General features: G+C 43.2%; 1 protein-coding gene across 29 annotated transcripts in view; it reads left to right on the top strand.

Moving 5' to 3' along the window:
- Window positions 1–18025, top strand: part of MAGI1 (membrane associated guanylate kinase, WW and PDZ domain containing 1) — a 566279-nt gene that overhangs the window by 360929 nt on the left and 187325 nt on the right. The window lies entirely within an intron of this gene.

Below are 18025 nucleotides of genomic sequence, written 5' to 3'. Positions count from 1 at the left end.
GAGCGAGAGAGAACAAACGAGGCAACAGTTCTCTTTAGAAAAAGAATTAAAATTTAAAAATGCTGCGCTCCAAGTACGCTTCTGCCCGTAAGTTCTTGTTTGCATCTGTCGCTGCACCAGCCAGCCATGTTTTTCATGTGATTATCTCCAGGGCTGGCTGTTGCCGAGAGAGCTAGGATGCTCACTGTCCTTTCCGGGGCAGGGCCGGCGTTGCAGCTCTGTCCAAAGGCGGGGGACTAGAACCGAATCTGCCCGTGCTTAATATCGGACGTATTTCTTCCTCCCAGGAGGAGCTCGGGAACGTTTAAATTATTTATCGGTGCGCGGCGAGGCGGGATTCTATATCCCCATTCTGTCGGGTGTTTCTGACCGGCGGGCGATTCCATCTCTCTCTCCCTCGCGCCGTCTTTCTTTTCTTAAATGTTGTTTGAATGAAGCGAAGCCTCAGCTGGGGAAAATGGAGAAGCGGGCAGGATAGAAAGGATGGCCTTTTGTGTTGCGCGCTATTGTACTGTCTCTCGCCGCCCCCCCCCCCCCCCCAAATCTCTTCAGCTTCACTGGAGAGCACCAGCCGTTGTTAGTTAACCGTCTATTGCCTGAAGAAACAAGTTTCGGGGAATCTTGCGGGGAGGGAGGGAGAGAAGAAGGCAGAAATCTGTCCAGCTCACAATATCATGAGGAGAAATGCGACGTGAAATTTAAAATCCGTTGGCAGGGGATGGATGGGGGATGAAGCTGTTCTGTTTGTGCCAAATGTGTCTTATCTGTAGCCACCTCTCCCCAACCCCCTTCCCATTTATTGACAAGCTGTTCTCCTTACATCCTTTTTTTTTTTTTGGCTTTACGATTGATGGGCACATCCCTTTAGTTCTGCTCAAGTGCCACGTTCTCTCAAACGGCAGCGATAGGATTTTAATAAACACTCCTAGGAAATGTTTAGAGCCGCCTCAAGAAGCAGGATTATTTCTCCTTATATGTGAGGTCCGTGTTGGGAGGGGTCGGCGCCTGATTTTCCTCAAAAGACTGGATGAAAGTCCTTGATTCTAAGAACTTCCTCAATGACTAATAGTGGATATCCACCCCCCCCCCCTCCTCCCAAACCATCAGCCAGTCTCCCTCACCTTCATGTTCCCCGGTGATTCTGTAGCCAGAGGCACATAATTGAATTCTAAGCCATCACCAATATTTTGTTTCTATTCCTGGCATGGCAGATCTTTTTCCTGACTTGCAATAAATAAATTCAGAGGCTAGCAAGTGAAATTCCAAAGGTTTCAATAGAAAAATAGTTAATTTGGGGGTTAGTTGCATGTTCCCCTCCCCTTTTCGAAAGACAAGCCTGCTCATTTAGCTACCAGCAAAAAAGCAGGGCTTTTATCTGTGGTATAAAACCTTTCTCAGGAGTGACGGTTTAAGTTCAGCAATGGCTATTGGAGGGAGGGGGGGAGAGAGATTTTAACATATAGCTTTAAGGGGTTAACTTCAGATAAATTTACTTCTTAATGCCTAGCCAGTCTCATTATAGTGTGTGCCTCCCTTTGAGAGGAGGGTCAAGTCACAATGATAGCTAGACCAAGGCGTGCCTATTTTGAATGCAAAAAGGAGACTGAATTCAAATTGAAGGAAAGTTTTATATATTATTGGACATGGCAGTGGTAGGATTTGGGTTTCCCAGAATGGCAAGTACAACAAAGCATATAATATGTAAAAGTCTCTTCCAACTGTCCTCCTTGTATTGTGTGCATTTGATTTGGCAGCAGGGTATAACATAGAAATGCTTCCTAGCATCTCTGCTCTATGAAAGGATAGCATGAGGCTGTAACGGAGGACTGGAATTTGTGTGTGTGTGTTAACATATTCTGTCTGCATGCTTCTGAATGGAGCTGAGCACAAGTCTGAAAAGGGTTCTGGTGAACCATCTGTTTTTGTGTTGGACACTTGAGGAAAGCTCAAGACATTTTCTTGACATTATGCCACATTTTTTCACTGTGGGCTTCCTATGGGCTATGAAAACAAAACCCACAAGGGACTCCTTAATAGTCACCTGTCTTCCTTCTCAAAGGTGTGCACATTTGTTTCTGTGTCTCATAGGCCTGGAATTACCATTCAAAGCTTTTTTTTTTACCCACATTTTTTTTTGGGGGGGGGATCAGGGTTTAAGCAGAGCATGATCTACTGGAATTGAAGGGGAGGAGCTTCTACTGTGATTCTTTACAATTTTCAAAGTCACTGTTTTCCATATACACAAACCCACCATCATCACCATACCGTTCCATCTAAGGATGTTAGTTTTATTTCAGTGTTGATTTAGAGAGGACTACTACTCTTCTGAACATATGAAGCTGTTTTATGCTTACGGTTACCAACTTCCGGGTAGAGGCCTAGTATTCCCCTGGGATTACAACAGGTCTGCCCATCACAGGGATCAGTTTCCCTGGAGGAAATGGCTGTTTGTAGAAGGTGAACCCTGCAGCATCACATCCCTGCTGAGTTTCTGCCATTCATCGAATTCTGCCTTCTCCAATTGGCAAAATTTTAGAGAATCACTTGAGAACCTTCTGTGTCAGAGAATGTCGGCCTGTTGCATTCCATATTAGCTAGCCTGGCAGGTAGCAGCTCAGTTCTTCATATCATATGCAGTCTGATCCTTTTAACTGGAGCAGTTGAAGATTGTTCCTGTGACTTTCTGCATGCAAAGCCTGTGAGTCATGGGCCCACCCCCTAAACAATTTTATGGATAAAGGGCACCTAATGGTCAATAGTGTTTCTGGACTCAAATCTAGCTGGTGCAACACATATTGTAGCTGTATGATTGAAGAAAAGTATGGTAGGTAAATGAATCACTTTCAAAGTATAGTCAATAGTGTTTTGTTTTGGCTGTAAAGTTGTAGAGGTTTTATGGCAAGAATATAGGGTTTTCAAGGCAAGAGATGTCTCTACATAACAATCCTCCCTTGGTGGTCTCACATCCACGCACTCACCAGGAATGACCCTGCTTAGCTTCCATGATCTGAGGAGAAAGGGTTGGCTTTTGCTATGCAGATCAATTTGTCTTGGTTTAAAATATGCTTAAACCTAGATTGAAGCACAAATGTGAAACGTGACACATAGGTCGGTAATACAGGGTTTATATTTTGCCTCTGAAAATTTCCCATAGTCCTGCATAGTGATCCCCAGTGACTGAAAACAGTTAAGACCTATTCTGTCCTACCATACCTTCACTGCTTGATAAGGCAGCTCATTTCTCCTGTGAAATCTGTTCACCAATGTTCATGGGGGAACAGACAAAAATATCATTACTGTTGGAGTACTCTCAGAATCACTGAGCACTATGGAATTGAGACCCTCTTGTGGAAAAGAAAGGTCCTAGTTCATTATACTTGAGGTCAAACTAATTTGTTAGCAAATTAGAGCCAGCTTAGTGTAGTGATTAGGAGTGCGGATTTCTAGTCTGGCGAGCCATTGATTCCCGCTCCTCTTCCACATGCAACCAGCTGGGTGACCTTGGGTTTGCCACAGCACTGATAAAGCTGTTCTGAGTGAGCAGTAATATCAGGGCTTTCTCAGCCTAACCTACTCAAAGGGTGTTGGTTGTGGAGAGAGGAAAGGGAAGGTGATGTTAAGATGTTTTGAGACTCCCTGTGGTAGAGAAAAGCAGCATATAAGAATCAGTTTCACATTTAAGCATGATTTTGCTCTGTTTGCATATAATTTTACTTACTTCATTGGAACTTGCCTCTCCTCCATTGGGACCTAAAGGAACATGCATCATTTTCCTTTCTTCCATTTGGCCCTCACAACAACCCTATGAGATAGGTTAGGCTAGGAATATGTGACTGGCCCTAGGGTAGCCAGGTAATGGCAGAGCAGGGACTCAAAACTGAGTCTCCTGCATCCTGCCATCTTACCAAATTAGAGTCTAGATTTTTTTTTTTACTTTCATGCCAAGGAGGTCCACATCATTTTCAACTTTTGTTTGTTTGCCTGTTTTTACTGAATCACTGCTGCAATCGCTATCATAATACAATGGAGTAGGCACCTTGGGGAGAGTTTAAAGGAGTCCACAGAAAGGACGGTGGTATACTTGAATCTGGAAAGATGGTCCGACAATTATATGTCAAGTATTTGGCCTGCCTCAACCACCTCTTACATATGTAGTATTATTTTTGTTCTAGTACAAATTCGCTAGCGTACTGCTTAGCTCATTTATTTAAGAAGCACTTGATAATCATGCATCTAAATTGGAGGAGGGGACCCACACCCTTATCCGCAGCACAGACCATTCTGCAATGTCCCTCCTATTTACCTCAACACTCATGCGTCCCTTCAGAATCTGAGTGTATTATTTTTCTCTTATGTTAAGTAAAACATATTTTCAAGCAAGGCAAGCTATTCTAAATGTAGTTCTCTTGTTCTCCCTTTTATTGCATTTTTTCTAGAGACATTTGTACATCAGACTTACCATGTGGTCATTAGTTGTTTTCATGCAAACAGTAGCCTCTCTGCTTTTGAGAGTCTGTCTGTATGCTGCAGGAGCTTTCCAAAAATTTCATCCCTGCTTAGAATTTCATTGCATTTTCCTTCTTTCCAGAAGAATGTACTAGCTATAATCATATTCAGCACACAGTCTGCCATAGAGCTTGTTAAATTCCAAAACATAAACCGTCATGTGACCTGTGATACCATCTGTTACACTATACCACCCAAACGATTTCCCTTTACAAAACAAATCTCACTGGTAGTGAAGCTGTAGTCCTCTCTCTCTTTTTATCCCCTACTACTACTACTACATAAACATATCCTGTCATTTATTTGCAGGTGTTCAGAAGAGAGATTTCTAACTCTCAAACTCCTATACTGCTAAAGACTTTGAAATAAATCTCTAAGCACAGGCAAAAAGGCTCAGTGAGATGGGAATCCATGATCAGATTTAGTGCCTCTTTCATTTTCATAAGTGGCAGCTAGCTACAAATGGTGAAAGTGGGATTGTGACTGTGATGCTCCCAGCCCACAACCTCTATTTCACAAATAGAGGTTGTGGCCTTTTAATTAAATATCTGTTACATACACATAGACCATTTCCACACTGTCCTGGCTCTCATGCGGGAGCACAAATCTGTAGTGGATAAGGTGCACTGGGTGAAATGGTCCCCTGTGCAGGTGCAGGAAGAAGTGGGGCAACCTGTCCCAGTTCAAATTCCAGTCTGCAGCCTAGCATGGAGCCTCCAGTGCGGAAACGGTCATAAAGCTGGCCTCTGGAAAATTTGCAATCTTGTGTAGCTATATGTGGTGGATTTTTAACAGAAAATGTTGGGTAGTTTCGTTAATTATCCTCTCCCCACACATACCCAAGTGTGTTGTTAAGAGAAATTTGAAAAGATGGGAGAAATAAGCACAACTCTTCAAAATCTTGTTGTTTTCACAATTAACTTTAAAAATTTTCGTCTCAGAACTGTCATCTCTCCTGTTGGATTTGCCTAAAGAGCTAAAATTGTGTGCATAAAGAGAAAGTACAACAAAATTTGAGTCCACTTTTAAGACCAACAAATATCTATTCAAGGTATGAACTTTCGTGTGGATGCAGACTTCATATTCACTTGTGAAGGTGTTTTTATAGCCAGGCCTGTTATTCTCTTTGGATTTTCTTACTTAGCAGTACTGGTCTAGTCTAATCTTTGTTCAGAGACTGGAATCAAATGATATATTGAATGCATATTCTTGAACACTTCCTCTCCTAAGTGGGTTCGGGTTTCGTTAAAAGTGCCAAAGATGACACCATATATTACTGATAATCTATATGCCTAAATCTTAACATGATCCCATCAGTGGATACTTTGTTCTGGACTTGTGATTGGGGCCATGTTTAGACAGGTCTTTCAACAAACATGGAAAAGGACCACGTTGACAAAAAAAACTTAAGAAACAGTACATTGAACAGTTCAAACGCAAATAACAGAAGCAGCACCAATACCTATAAAAGACCAGTGCCCTCTTCATGGCTGTTGCCAACATTGAAACCCTAGTTTCTGTAAGTAAAAGATAAAGGGATGGGGCATTTTTGATGGGTGTTTTGATCTTTGGGTGAGGATTCATCAGGTCCAGGCCAAACAGTTACTACTGAGTGACTGACTCACTACCACACTATATGTCCAGCTAACCTGGATCTGAATGTTTGTTACTGTGAATAGCAATCACCTTAGTGTGTTTTAGTGCAGGGGTAGTCAGCCTGTGGTCCTCCAGATGTCCATGGACTACAATTTGCATGACCCCCCGCCATTGTTTGGTGGCAGGGGCTCATGGGAATTGTAGTCCATGAACTTCTGGAGGACCACAGGTTGACTACCCCTGCTTTAGTGGTTAAAGTTTCAGACTAGGGTCTGGGAAACCTGGGTTTGATGCTTCGCTCTTCCATGGAAGCTCATCTAGGACTAGTCATACACACTTGTCCAAGCCTATCTAATAAGGCTATTTTCAGGATACAGTGGAGAATAAGAGAATGATGTAAGGTGCTTTGGGTCCCCATTGGGGGGAGGGGAAGGTGAGATATAAATAAACTATTAGATGAATAAATATTAGATGAAGATGCACAAAGCTGCCCTGAACTGTATAGCTCCCAGGCTACCCCATTCTCATTGTATCTGGGAAGCTAAGCAGGGTTGGCCCTAGTTAGTATTTGGATGGGAGACCTTCCAGGAATACCAGAGTTGTGATGTGGAGGCAATGGTATATTTATTTTGCCTTGAAACCCCTGTGGGGTGGCCATAAGTCAGCTGTGACTTGACAGCACTTTCTACTATGGCAAGCAAATAAAATAATGCTTGGTTAATAGGTGGGAAAGAGTAAAGGAAACAGGAAAATATGTGAGCTGCCAAGAGGAAGAAAGCATGAAATAGTGTGGGGAGAAGATGCAGGGGAAAGTGAGGTGCTCCCCTCCCTCGCTAGTCCTTGACTGTTCCCTGCCTCACAGCTAGGTCTGGCATAGCCCAGCAGCCAGAGCCACATAGAGGTTTCACATAGACTGATTATGCACGGAACAGGTAATCCAGGGTGGCGGCAGCAGGGCAGCCCCGAATGTGCACAACGCTGCCGCCATCCCAGCCCTAGCCTGGCACAGCATCCTGGAAGGCTTGTGGAATCTTCCGCATTCTCTGGGATGCCTCAGGTGCCAGCAGGGGTTAGGTAGGGCTGCTGCCGTGCATAATCGGCAGGGACACCACACACTCCTGTCAGTTCTGCAGAGCTGCAGAGCTGGCCAGAGAGTCCCCCTCCCCCACCTTGGTGAGAGAGCCACATGCTTCTTCTAGTCATCTTGCGGTGGGGGCCCCATGACCCCTGCTCCCCCCCCCACACACACACTGCTGCTGCCTCCAGGCAACGTATCGGGCTCTCCCGCCCTGGTGTTTTGCACACGCGTACACTATGCTGAGGCAGTCTGCATACGCCAGGGGATTCCCTCCCCTATGTATATGTGGGAAGCTCTGGGGCATGCTTTTCCAACAAAATGCCTGGCAGCAGCCCAGTATGGCTGCTGCTGCTGTGCATAAGGTTGCTTATGGAGGGTGGGGGGCGTGAAGGTGGGAAAGCAAAGACAAGGGAGGCAGATAAAGGTGAGTTTGCTGGTTGCTGAGGAGGAGAGAAGGCAGCAGGTAAGAAAAGAGAGACACTATTGAGGGGCTTTCTGGGAAGGGAATAGAGGAAATAATAAAGGAGTAGAAAATGATTCCCACCACAAGTCCTTGCTTGTATTATTTCAGTGTGCTTCTCCATAGCAGTTAACCAAAGGATAAAGGTTTAGTACTGGGTGTATGTTGTTGTTTGTGTACTAGGTGCTGCTATGAGATGAACTGGACTTCTGTTTTTAAAATTTAAAGCAAGAGAAAGTGGCCTCTCTTTTACGTACATACATGCATGTATACACTCTCTCTTTCAGTGATGTCCTTGGAAAAGGCCAAGAGCAGCTGCATGTACTACCTTTCCTGGATTTGTAGTAGGCAAAGCGAAGCCAGTGCTATTCTTCTGAAACTAACCCTTTTCATTTATTATTATTTTTCCCCCATGAAGCAATTGCAAACATCATTGGGGATGCAAGCAACGTAGAGCAATGTAAGTGTTCAGAATTACATTGCATACCCTGTGGATCGCAGTCATAAAATATTCAACCAAGCACTGCAGTTCCCAGCTTTCTTTTCAAACTGAACTGAAAAAGCACACATACCCCTTCTTCCCTGTTATTCCTCCCTCCAGAATGTCACAAACACTTCTGAGTTCTGGAATTAAAATAACTGGAGGCTCTGATTAACTATGAACTGCTTGGACTTGTGCTGTTACTTTCCTATTATTTTTGGTAACAGACAATCTTATGTTGCAGTATTATGCTTTTTTCAATGGCTTTCAATTTTGATTTACCTTCTTTTGCAATTGATAAGAATTGTGGAATCATATAGTTGCAAGGATCCGTATAGGCTATCTAGTCAAATCCTTGCTCAATGCAGGATCAGCCTGAAGAGCACCAGTGATGGGGAGCTCACCACCTCCTCAGGCAGCCAATTCTACTGCTGACTACTCTGACTGTGAAATTCCCCCCCCTGATATCTAACTGATATCATTCTCCATGTAGTTTAAAGCCATTTCTGCAGGCCCTATCCCACCCCAGGCCCTCCTCCAAGTGACAACCGTTCAGATACTCTAAAGAGAGTCATCGTTTCTCCTCTCAGCTTCCTCTTCTCCAGACTGAACATTCCCAAGTCTGTTAGCCTTTCCTCAGGTCTTGGTTCTCAGGCCCCAGACCATCCTCATTGCTCGCCTCTGCACCCTCTGAATTTTGTCCCCATCCTTTTTTGAAACGAGGCCTCCAGAACGGCACACAGTATTCCAGGTGCAATCTGACCAATGCGGTATGCAGCTCTTTTGTGTGGTAGGACTGAAAGTTTATCCTTGTCTTGTAATTTCTCCACACTTGAAATAAATAGTTGGGTAAGGACAAAAAAACTATATATAGCATGCTTGATGGCTTGAAAATCCAGGACTATTCTCACTGTGGTTTCAAGTCAACTTGTTATAACATCAGCTATTTTCCTCACAAATTTGGCAGCTGTGATGAATGGCTTGTCAGGATATGGAAACTTATACTGCAATACAGTTGTAGAAGACAATTTATTTTGCAATATAAGCAGTACCCTTTGGGATTTGCTCATTCCATCTTTTATTTATGGCCTTCTCAAGTCTCCAACTTGCACAATCCAAATTGTCTATGCCACTCTGTGTATGTGCTTTAGGGGACAGTTCACAATATCGTAAAGACTGCAATGCAAAATTAAGTTCAGGACTACTCTGCTGCAAAACGTGGGGAAGGCTTTTAAAAAGGGATACATTTAGTTTGTGGATAATATGTCAGTGGCTAGTGGCGGCAAACTGGTAGTCATAGCCAGCATGGAAGCTGAAATAGAATTTGGTCTGTGTCAAGATCCAGAAATAGGTTGACCTATTTGAAGATACTGTAGCAAGGCAGTTTTCCATTCTTAAAAGCTTGATTTACAATTGTTGGTTGGAAATGCCTTCAGGCCGCACACAACATATGATGACCCTGTAAGGTTTTCAAGGCAAGAGATGTTCAGCCATTGCTTGCCTTCGTATAGTGACCTGGTATTGCTTGGTGATCTTCCATCCTAATACTACTGATGATGATGATGATGGTGGTGGTGGTGGTGGTGGTGGTGGTGGTGGTGGTGGTGGTGGTGGTGGTGGTGACGGCGGCCATTCAGTTGAGTCCAACTCTTGCCGATCGTATGGCACAACTGCTGCCACGATTTCCGATGATAATTCTTTGCTAAAACAGCAAAGAATTGAGTTCTTTTGAGTTCAGTTGTAGTTCACAGAAACATTGGAGAAATAAAACTGTCCACGTTAGTAATTAATGGCAGACACTTTCCCAGTTGTTGCTGGCCCCATCCATCTCCACCCAAGCGTGGAAACATCTTTGCAAGTGACAAGCTGTGCTGGCAGCTATCTTTTCCTGACCCCATTGTCCCAAATGCAATAAGTTAAAAAGAAGAGAGGATTGTAAGGAATTTGGCTATAAGAGTTGGACAAGGCTAGCATGCTAGCATGGTTCTTATATGCTGCTTTTCTCTACCTGGAGTCTCAAAGCAGCTAACAGTTGCCTTCCCTTTCCTCTCCCCACAACAGACACCCTGGGAGATAGGTGAGGCTAAGGTCAGAACAGTTTTATCAGTGTCATGGCGAGCCCAAGGTCACCCAGCCGACTGCATGTGGAGGAGGAGCGGGGAATCAAACCCGGCTTGCCAGATTAGAAGTCCGCATTCCTAACCACTACACCGAACTGGTTTAGAATATCTCGAACTGTTAAACTTGCATGAATTGTTGAAGCAATGAGTTACACATGTGATCTCAGTTTTGGTTGTGGGTATACACATAGATTTTAAACTGCAACAACTTGCCATTGTTTCAGAGAAGAACTCTGACGCAATATGTGTATCTAATAGCCCCAGCTATGGTTATTAGGTCTGAAGAAAAATGTCAAATGTGTCTTTCTCTGAGGGTATTTCAAACTACAGAAGGCCTCTGTTTCTTACTTGCTTATGTTTGCGTCATTTCTAGCATAAAATTAATTCCACAAGAAATCAGTGTTATAAGTTATTTCTCAATGATGTTTCAAGGATTCATGATGCCCACCGAGGTGGGAATGCAGTCAAGAAGTGTATTGTATACTTGAAGGTCGTGTGTTGGATCCCATGATCCATGGCCACAAGGGTCACAGGATCTTCTCTGTCCTCCCTTCCCCTAGAGCCATGTCTAATCCCAGAAAAAACTTAATCCTAGTCAGGTGGCTGCAGTGAGGAGACAGAAGGGCGTGAACTTGTTCTTTCTCTTCTCCTGCAAGAGATAAAAACATCCTGGGCCACTGGCTGTGGGATCTAAGCCATTGTATTCCCACCACTTCCCTTTTTCCCTCTAATAGGCAGTTACCTAAAAATGTCATATTGTCTGCATGGATGGGAATTACATTTGGACATAATGCATACTGGATGTAGTGAAGGAACCAGGCCATGCTTAATTCTTATACAGCTGTGGTTCTCAGACCAACACTTATTTGTGCTCAGCACAGTAATAAGGCAGAGCATTACCATTTTTCCTTTTAAAAAAACTATAATTGAATAGGTTCTCACAGATTATTTTAAAGCCCAGGGTGAACATTGCTGGGTTTTTACTAGAGAGGGACACTGCATGCTTCATTACAATTGTAATGTCTTATAGTTAGATCATTTAGCTGTGTATGGGATGTTCTAACAGGACCATTCAGTGCTGTTCTCCAGAGCTCAATGTTTAGAGTGTTAAAAATGTGTAATTGTTTTCAACTGTGCTATGATCCTGTATGTATAGATCTTTGTAGGTTTATAAAGCCACATAGGATGTTTCACAGGTGTATGGGGGATACATCAAATGATGACTATCCATTTGCTTTCACATTCATGCCGAAAAGATCTCCAGATTTTCTCCTTTCCTTGTAGTATGTATCCAAGAGGCTACTTGGATGTGCCACGTGTAAGATTTTATTCCTGTCTTTTCAAAAGGTTAAAATGCATGTTTGTTTCTTGTATTCCATCTCATTTCCAGTAGTCTTCACTATACTGCTAAAGTTGCTTCAAGTTGCATAGAACTTAGAAGGTAATATCAGCAGGTATTTTCCAGGCATGGACCATTCTTAAACCTGACCGGAAAACATAAACCAATTTCTCAACTTTTCACATTTGTTTAATATTTGCTTGTTCATTTGTTTGTTTATTAGATTTTTATACTGCCCTCCTACATGCCTCAGGGCAGTTCACATACAACATTGCAGGGGTAATAGTCTAAACACATAACAAACACAGTCATATTACTAAGATATGAATAATATTCCAATAGAGTTTCCAATTTAACAGAGTTTCAATGGCTTTGGCCAATGATAATACAATAAGAATAACAACTTAGACAAAACCCCCTGAGAGGTCAGGCCGGTTCAGGTCATGGAGGGGGTGTCTGAGGGGGGACCAGTAGATATTGTTGGGTTGGTAGTTTAGTCTGCTATTAGTATATTTAGACACTATACAAATTAAATGTATACAGAATACAAAGGATTTATTGCTCCTGCAGTGACCAAGAATATATAGATAAGCCCTATACAAACTCCCAAGAATATATAGATAAGCCCTATACAAATGTTGAAAAAAATTTCCATTTAAGGTTCATGAAGAAGACTGCTTTATTCTCCTCACAAGATGTATTGATAGCAAATCTATTACACTTATTAACGCCAACTGTTCTCAGACAACCCACAGATTAGAATCAAACTGTTAGCAGGGCTACTTTGGAGAATAACCTTCTTTTGTTACCAGCAGACAGTAAATAGATTCATTTTCATCGCATGTGTATGGAGGGGACTTCAGTATACTTAATGGATTTAATTTCTCAGGGATTTTAAAAAAACATTCATGTAATTTTAATTCATTGTGTGTTTTATGTCTGTCGTTATACCATGGCCTTTAGCCAGTGCATTAATAAGCTATAACCAAATAAGGAACTGCTCCATAAAAAAAAAAGATCAAATGTGCTCACTGTTCCAAGTCAAACATGCAGACTGCTCCAAATAAAGGTTAGTAATACAGACTTGCTTTATTCTCCCCCACACACATACATATAGTCGTCATTATGATAATTTTAACAATCATTTGGAGTATTAGGACTCAAAGTCTTCAGACTCAGGTCAGTATAGCTCCCCCCTTCCTCCCCGTGAAAGGCTGCTTTTGGCTATACATAAAAGTCATGGAAAATTGAGTCCCCCTGTGCCAGTTGTCACTGTTTGACATCTGAGCAGCTCCCAATTTTTATCCTGCCCTTTCCCAAAGGAGCTCATGAAGGTATGCATGGGCCTCTCCTTGCAATAGTTGGTTTTGCCATCCTCCAGGTAGTGATTGGAAATCTCTTGGAGTTATAACTGATCTCTAGGTGAGAGATCATTTTATCAGGAGAAAATTGCTGCTTTGGAAAGTGGACTCAACAGCATCATACCCCACTGAAGTCCCTCTTCTCCCTTCCCTACATTTTCAGATAGCAACCCTAGCATTAGCCCTGTGGCAAGGGAAGGCTCCGATGAAACCGATGGACCCAAGATCATCCAGCAACTTTCCTGGCTGAGTAAAGGGATTAATCTGAATGTCCCTGGTCATAGTCTGACATTCCTATATTGTGGAAACTAAACTCTCTGTATGAAATAATGGGCTTTAAATCGGTGGTAAGGAATAAGCTTAGACCAGAACTGGGACAAGAAATTCATTTCCCGTGTTTTCATTTTCGAAGAAATGTTTAAATTAGTTATTCATGTTATTAGATATTTTACTTTAATTATATCTCTGTGAAATGGAGTCACTAGGGTACCCTAGAATTGCATATATAAGGTTTAACTGTTATTAAATTCCTATGCTTGCGTATTCTCCCCTTTATGTGAAGCAAGCAAATATAAGCACTTATTTAAAAAAACAAACAAAGACAAATAATAGATTGATTTATGCTAATCACAAGTGACTGCTCATTCTTTGTTTTACTATGAGGAATATGTTCTGGTAGATGAATGCAGGAAATCAGATACATTCAAGCAGATATTCCAGGCAACATAAGCTGTGAGAAAAGTCAAACGCATGTAACATGCATATGAATGCTCTATATCAGTGGTCCCCAACCCCCGGTCTGGGGACTGGTCTCGGTTCGTGGATCAGTCAGTACTCCTTCTCGTCCTCCTCCCCGTCACTCTGCCGCCGGCTCACCTTTGGTGCTCTCTGGCAGCCACCATGGCTGGGGCTCCCCCTCGGCATGGCACTGCGCAGCTGCTGCTGGTAGCGCCCCCCCAGCGGGTCGTGGAAAGTCAGGGGTGCCAACAGGAAAGCAAGCGGAGCAAGGGCTCAGGTGGTGGCAATGTCCCTCGGCAAAAGACTACCCCCCCCCCAGGCCTCAGTAAAATTGTCAAGCATTGACCGGTCCCTGGTAATAAAAAGGTTGGGGACCACTGCCCTATATGGCAGGGGTAGTCAACCTGTGGTCCTCCAGCTGTTCATGGACTACAATTCCCATGTGCCCCAATGCTGGCAGGGGGCTCATGGGAATTGTAGTCCATGAACATCTGGAGGACCACAGGTTGACTACCCTTGCTATAGGGTATTTATGCCATTATGAGGACATTGGTCCTGTTTTACGAGTGAAATGCATTTTGAGTCATTATTGTGCCAGCCTTTGCATCTAGGGCATGGGATTCTTGAGCAGAAGTAGTAAAGAAGAAAGCACCTCTGAGCTTAAAATGCTTTCCTCATATTGCATAAATGAAAAACGCCAGCACCTCTTTAAGCACCTGACCATAACTTTATGGCCGGTAAACTACAAAAAGTGTGTATTTATTTATTTAAAACATTTGTGTGCTTCGTTTCTGTCGTACATACAAGTTGCTTCTTTCCACCCAACAGTGCAGTCCAGTCTCCTCCTTATGGTGATGAACCATTACTGAGAAGGTTTATTTATTTGATTTGATTTGTATACTACCCTCCCATACAGCTCAGGGTAGTTTACATATAACGTTGTGGGGCAATACATAGAATGACCTAAGCGTATAACATAGTCAGAAATAACATCAACAGTAATCCAACAGTTAAATTAACATAATATCTATGATTTTGATCAACAATACTATAACAGGAACAGCAACTTAGATAAAGCCCCCCAGAGAGGTCAGACTGGTATAGGCCATGGAGGAGGTCTGTAGATGTTATTGGGTTGGTCAGTCTCAAGGGAATGCTTGGTGGAGGAGATCCCTTTTGCAGGCCCTGCAGAATTGTGAGAGTTCAAGGTTCAGATGCTCACTGGAGCCATGCACAACTGGGCACACACTGGCACCAGTGCACAACTGGGCACACACAAGCAGGCGCAGAGCTCTGCGCCTGCGCGTGTGTGCTGACTGACACACTGGTGCCCACACCTCCCCTCCCCTCCCATGGTGCGGTGCTGGCTGTGTTGGCTTGGAACTGCCGATTCGTATGCCACCGCACACAACCCTAGTGGATAATGTAAGGTTGATAACCCTACAGTTACCAACCTCCAAGTAGCACATAGACCGTTTACGCACTGGAGGTTTCATGCTGGGCTGCATGCTGGAGTTTTAGTAGTGGCGGGTTTCCTCACCTCTTCCTGCACCCACACAGGGGAGCATTTGGCTCACCTCATCCACCCCCGATTTGTGCTCCTGCAAGGGAGCTGGGGCAGTGAAATTCCCAGTGCGTAAACAGTCCTGGAGAGCTCCTACTATGACAGTTGATCTCCAGATGACCAAGATCAGTTCCTCTGGAGAAAATGGCTGCTTTGAAGGGTGGACTGTATGGCATTAAACCCCACTGAGATCCTGCCCCTCCCCAGACCCTGCCCCCACTCGACTGCAACCTCCAAACCTCCAGGTATTTCCCAACTCAGAACTGTCAACCTTAATAGGTCCCCCTTTCTACCTAGTGCTTTGTAGGACAGTTTATGCCTCAAGAAACATGTGAAGTGCCACAAATGACACTTCAGTAGGCAGTGGGAAAATGAAACTAAGGGGTGGGTAGTATCAGCATAGACTGCAGGAAACAACAGGAGACTCAGGATATTAGATTGCTGGCGTCAATCATTTTTAACCAGAAGTCGTTATCACTGTTGTTTGAAACAGTTTTAGTTTAATTTTAAAATTCTTCTCCATTTGTAAATGCATATGTCATATTGTACACCACCCAGAGAGCCATTCTACCAGGATAGGTGGTATAGAAATCAAATCAATAAATAATAGGCTATGCTGTTGTATATGTTGTTTATTTTTATTTATTTATTGAATTTATTACCTGCTGCTCTCGATAAATGTCCCACGGTGGGTTACAGTAACAATAAAACCCCCAGTATATAAGCATTAAAAAGTCAAATACTCCATGCCCCAGCACCGAGCAAGTAAAAAGAGACCCACCCCCCAGCGTGTATATGTTGTATATTTGTGGGTTTTTTAAAATTATACTATTAAGATAAGATAGTTAGATGTGTGTTCTGACATTCTTCCAAGGATTGCTGGACCATTATCACCATTTCTTCCTTCATAATACCCCTCTGAGTAAGCTAGGCTATGTTAGAGACTCAAAGTTCCCAAAGTGCTTGGTAGTCATTGATCTGGCTGTTCTTACCTCACATTGGCCACTGAAGTGTCATTTGTGTCACCTTGAAGATTCACAGGCATAAACTGTCGAGGCATAAACGGTCATGGACCAGAATACACTTTGTAAAATGGAAAGAAATCTCTCTTGGGTCACAAGAACCCAAGGCTCTCTTGACTCGGTTCACTGGTCTGTTTCTCATGCGTCCAGATCTGATAGAAAAGCTGCAAGCTGCAAGCAAACTGCTCGCCCTTTCCCATAATTCCCCCCAGAAACTCATCTTTAGGGCCATCATAGATAAAATCTTGAAGATGAAACTCAAATACTTTGGCCACCTCATGAGAAGAAAAGACTCCCTGGAGAAGAGCCTAATGCTGGGAGCGATTGAGGGCAAAAGAAGAAGGGGACGACAGAGAATGAGGTGGCTGGATGGAGTCACTGAAGCAGTCGGTGCAAACTCCAGGGAATGGTAGAGGACAGGGAAACCTGGAGGATCATTGTCCATGGGGTTGTGATGGGTCGGACATGACTTTGCACCTAACAACAAGATAAAAACTAGACCTATCCTCTGTTAATTTGTGCCCTTACCTTTTAAGACCACCAAAGCTAGCAGTTCTTGCTGCATGATGAGGGATTGTATGAGGAAGTGCTTCCTGCTGCTATCTATCCCTTACTTTCATTGGGTTTTTTTACACATACCTTGCATCGTTTAATGGTAGCTTGTTCTCATTAGTTATCTTTTAGGATCTTAATTTTTTTAGAAGCCCAAATGCCAAAATCCTTCCTTATAGAAATATACGAGTTTGGTTTGCTTTTTCAAGCTTTTTGATCGCAAGTTCCCCTCCAGGTCAGTTGCCAGCAGTTCAGCTCTACTAATGTATATCAAATTACATATTGTTGGTCCCAGCATGCATAATTGGGACTGAACTCCCATTTGCTTTACTGTTGTCCGTTGACATACGGTGAGTAAAATCCTCTCTGCAAGTTACTCTGTCCTTTATCAATGCTTGACCTATTTCAGTTGGCGCGTAGGCCCAATTTTTGGGACCCAAACTGCTTTGGTTGCTTTAGTGGATTATCTCAGTGTGCAGATGAAAAGTGGCAATGCCTCATTGTTCTTCCTCAATCTGTCTGGCGCTTTTGACACTGCAGAGCAGTCAGTCATTGAAGTGCTCAGAAGAGGATGTGGGGCTCTCAGGAACAGCTGGCTGATTCTTTGGGTCATTTCTTTCCAAGAAGATACAAAGGGAACACATCAGAGAGATAGAGTGCTGTGCAAGTGTTGAAATGTTGAGTCCCCTTAAAGCTAAGTGTCCCAAATAGCACATTTCATTATTTATGTGAAGCTGCATAACTTGATCACCTGTGGTTTTGCAGTCAGGTGTTACCAGTGTAACATCTGCTTATAAGTGTCATTTACAATGCCTCCAGAAGTGTCCATTTAAGTTCTCTACCCAGTGTTTTGAATCTATGTTTGGTTTGAGAGAATCTGGCTAAGACGGTGATAGTGTCAGTTGGAAAGCAGATTCCTTCCTTCCTTCCTTCCTTCCTTCCTTCCTTCCTTCCTTCCTTCCTTCCTTCCTTCCTTCCTTCCTTCCTTCCTTCCTTCCTTCCTTCCTTCCTTCCTTCCTTCCTTCCTTCCTTCCTTCCTTCCTTGTAGAAGGAAGGGGGACTGAGTGCCACTATTTGACGTGTCTGTTCTCTTATGTAAACCATGGTTAAAGGGCATTGCTGAGGGGATGAGAGCAAGTATCATCATACCATATCATATGTTTGATCCTGTGATAATCACTGTCAATGTAGTAGCCTCTGCTCCAGCA

The sequence above is a fragment of the Paroedura picta genome, chromosome 3 (genome assembly GCF_049243985.1).
Source record: "Paroedura picta isolate Pp20150507F chromosome 3, Ppicta_v3.0, whole genome shotgun sequence".
Taxonomy (NCBI): Eukaryota; Metazoa; Chordata; class Lepidosauria; order Squamata; family Gekkonidae; genus Paroedura; species Paroedura picta.
This window is presented reverse-complemented; position numbering and strand designations above follow the sequence as displayed.